The 3,962-nt window shown below is 38.7% G+C and overlaps 1 pseudogene; it reads right to left on the bottom strand.

Moving 5' to 3' along the window:
- Positions 1 to 1,950: 1,950 nt before the first annotated feature.
- Positions 1,951 to 3,438, bottom strand: LOC119570023 (annotated as a pseudogene).
- Between the last annotated feature and the right edge of the window lie 524 nt (positions 3,439 to 3,962).

The raw sequence follows: 3,962 nt of genomic DNA, 5'->3' as shown, positions 1-3,962 counted from the left end.
ACACCAGTACACACACACGGTTCCTTTTTAAAACCAAACCTCATCTACCTTAACATCTCAACTAGAACGTTCCAACAGATCCTCTACGTAGATTATTTTTTCATTGTTTTTTATTACTGCTTTTTTTTTTATTCATCGCAAAGCAAAATACCAAATCAATTTCAAACGAACCAAGATGAGAACTAAGTACATTCTTTAAAGTTTGGGTGAAATGGAAGGTTTTAAAACAGCTACTAAATGTGTAACAAACATGCTAACTTAACGATGTAAATGAGAAATCGATAAGAGGGAAAAATTCCAAATCCGAATATTTTCATACCCAAAAAGTAAAATAATAATAATAATAATTTGTATTAATAATAAAAAATAATAATAATAATAATAAAATTCACCATTAATAATAATAATTATTATTATAAAATAACAACAAAATGACTAATAATAATAAACATAATAATAAAATAATACTGACAGTAGTAGTAGTAATAATGATAATAATAATGATAACGATAATGATAATGATGGTAACAATAATAATGATAATAAGACTGTAATGAAGATTATCAATATCAGATGAAAAAAAAAAAAACTTCAGCTCTGATCCTCGCTCGTTGTTGTCGTGGGGGAGAGTTTAGGAGACGGGACTGAGGCCAAAGTAGGGGATCACCCTGCCTTGGATCTCATACTCGCCTCAACATATTTTGCATGGTCTTTTCTTCCCTCCTTCGTTTTCCTTCTCTTCATCCTTTTCTGTCTCATTTATCCTAATCGGTGACTAACTTTTGCCCTTTTCGTCACAATTCGTTATCACAATCCTTTGGTGTCTAGCACATTTATTTGTTTTAAACATAAACCATTCTGGGATTCCACAGTTATTGCCTTATGAATAAAACAAACAACAAAAAAAAAAGTCCTTTCCCGGGGGCTTCGCTCCAAGCCTCATCCGTCGCTATATTTTGAATACGCTAATAATGACCTTACATGCTGACGCGCAGAAATATTTCCATTAATAAAAATAATCACTAAAAACAAACACCGAATAAACTTAGTACCATTAAACAGCGAAATAACTTCCTTCGACCACTTCATTACAGCCAACATGCTACTCAAAAAGCCTTAATGGACACGTAGCGCAAGTCCTTTGAAATCAGAGAAAAAATTGTTCAAAACTGAATGCAAGTAATACTAAAGAAACGAAAATCTAATGACATGGCAAATACCACTGCATGAAATGTTCATTTATTGAAGAGAATGAGCAGAAGAAATGCCGTCTTGTAGATGCATAATTCATCGCTGTAGATATATCTCGTCACATTTCGCGCTTAACAATATTGGTTGATGATTTCGTTTACAGAAGTGCAGTAGATATATCTATAGTGAAGGCAAGCTGCTGCCTAGATGATACGAAAGATCGCAGACATGATAAATAACACAAGATTCTGACGCATAATCGAACAAGCAACCGCCATAGCAATACTTTCATTACCGTGACTTTTCTAAAACAGGTAATTATATTACTATAAGTGGTCCACAGAACTAATAAGTAGTATTACCGCTCCTATAAAGACAGTCAGAGCTCAGAGACGATGGAGAAGAACTGGTCGAGAAATTAAGATAATGCATAAACAAAAATAGTTAATGAAATTGGAGGGAAGGCTCATTTACCAAGATATTTAAGGTCTTTTTCGTTTTTGTGGTCCTTGAGAAGTTTTGTACCTCATGAATATGTTAGGAATAGCACACACATATTCGCGCGCATGTATGATGCGATGGTTAACCATGAGAGAGAATTCGAATCTGGGAATAAGTTATTGGTGACTATGTACTTGTTATAGGAAATGGGGCGAGTATAGTACACGGAAGGCTGTTAAAACATCGACAGGAAATAACGGTACATAAGTGCCTAATTAAATGAAAATAGTGAAAACATGCGATTCGTCTATCCGTTTCCTACTTTCCTCTGCGTGATTTCCTCAAGGACCGACCTCGAGTCTCTGGCAAACTAACAGCACTTACCAGAGCAATAACGAAACAAACACCACCATACAACCAGAATGTTCCGTGCTCCCCCATAAAAGCTGAGGCCAAGGAATACGTCCTAATAGCTGTGAAGCTCCCTAGGAAGACGAGACAAAGGATTAAGGACACTCCAGTTGCGCGGAAGGAAGTAGGAAGCAGTTCTCCTTGTAGGATGAAAATTAAGGCTGACCACGCCGGTGAAGAGGACAAAAATAAAAAGGGGAGGTGAGAGGGACCCAGCCGAAGTAATTACGTATCCAAAAATACTTTGAAAATAGAAATTAACCTCCTAGACATGCTATGCAAAGGGCACACGATACGTACGATGATACTAGTAAGGGTTTTTCGACCATTCGATCCACCACAGTAAGATGAATAACTGTGCCCGCTCCCCTAACGGCGCCGATCAGCATGGCACTCACGTAAGATCCATATCAATACTAGGATTGTAAGATGGTACGATAAAGCTATCAGCACGTTATAACCACTGAAATTGTAAAGCAAGATATAAAGAGAAGTAATAGGAGGGTTTTCAAAGTGGATGGTTCGGTCATTATCCTTAACGGGCCCCTATACATTCTTTTCCGGACCATTTCTCCTACTTGGTCCATGATGGCTTTCATTTCGGCTCTGAATCATAAAGAGGCCTCTGTAAAAGGTAAGTGACTTCTGAGCCTCAGTAAAAAGCCCCTGGGTAATCAGCCACCGAGGTAAATTTTGGGCAAGAACAGAAGGCCGACGACCGGAAGGATGGCACCCGGAACATATGAGAGCTGTAGTGCGCCATCCAAACCCCTAAGCTGCCTATAGCATATACGAAAAGAACCCCGTTTGTCGATGGTTGTCACTAAGCAAACAGGAGACCAGAAGCGTTTTGTGAAAAAACTTCTAGAATATACATATTTCCGGCGGGTAGGTGAAGCTTCCGGTTAAACCCACAATGAATCGAATGGTCTGCAACATCGTCGGGGTTTGTGCAATGCAAGACCGAGCCAAGCACAAGCGCTGATGGGAAGCCCGAGAAGCAGTAGCACGCGGGGGCCCAAGCCTTCATCAGCAACGCCATGCTGAGGACAGAGCCAAAGAAAAACCCCCAAGGTCTGACAGGACTGCCTGGAAGGAAAAGTTTTAGGAGATGGGTTTGGTATTTCTAATATATAGTACATTACTTTAACTACTACTGGTCAGCTAATTATAAGGCATCAACTAATATGACTTTATGATGCTTATACTACTGCGAATTGGAATACCCAGCATCATGCAAGATTTTTTTTGATATTTATAGTTACTCGATCAAGTATTAAGTTAAGATAAAATAAACAGTAAATGTAATATCAAAAGACGAAAAAGAGTGTATATGTCTGCAAATTTTCTTTACATATTTGAAATTGATACTGATTTGCAGTGGTACACGTCCATCTTTAATGGACAGCTAACATATCAGCTGGTCACTAAAACAGTTAAAGGAGACTTGTTACAGACTACGAGTATTTATGTTTACATCTTCAGCACATGGTAAGATTTCTATACGAACAGTGACTGCAGGAAGTCAGCTTTACAGGAATTGCCTTATGAAGCCCTTTATGGAGTTTTTAGTAGAGTAGATACAATCCAAGATACATTTTTTTTTTAATATCTGAAGCACACAATAAATACCCAAACACATGTTTTATGTCACTGATGATATGCGTCTTCTTACGAGCTTTGTAAATGTTACATACTAAAAAACGCCGCCCGTGATTCGCGAGGAAGAGATCGCTAGTGCCCGGTCGGTGAGTCGGGCAGCATCACGCCCGAGAAGCCGTAGGGGGTGCGATGCCAGTGTACCAGCGAAAACAGCAGCGCCGCCAGGACCTGCATGCACCAGGGTCTTGTCAAATGGGGGGTTGCCTTTAGTGTAAAATGCCATAGACATACATAATCATGGATACAAAAATATACAC

The sequence above is a fragment of the Penaeus monodon genome, unplaced genomic scaffold, assembly GCF_015228065.2.
Source record: "Penaeus monodon isolate SGIC_2016 unplaced genomic scaffold, NSTDA_Pmon_1 PmonScaffold_20902, whole genome shotgun sequence".
Classification (NCBI taxonomy): domain Eukaryota; kingdom Metazoa; phylum Arthropoda; class Malacostraca; order Decapoda; family Penaeidae; genus Penaeus; species Penaeus monodon.
This window is presented reverse-complemented; position numbering and strand designations above follow the sequence as displayed.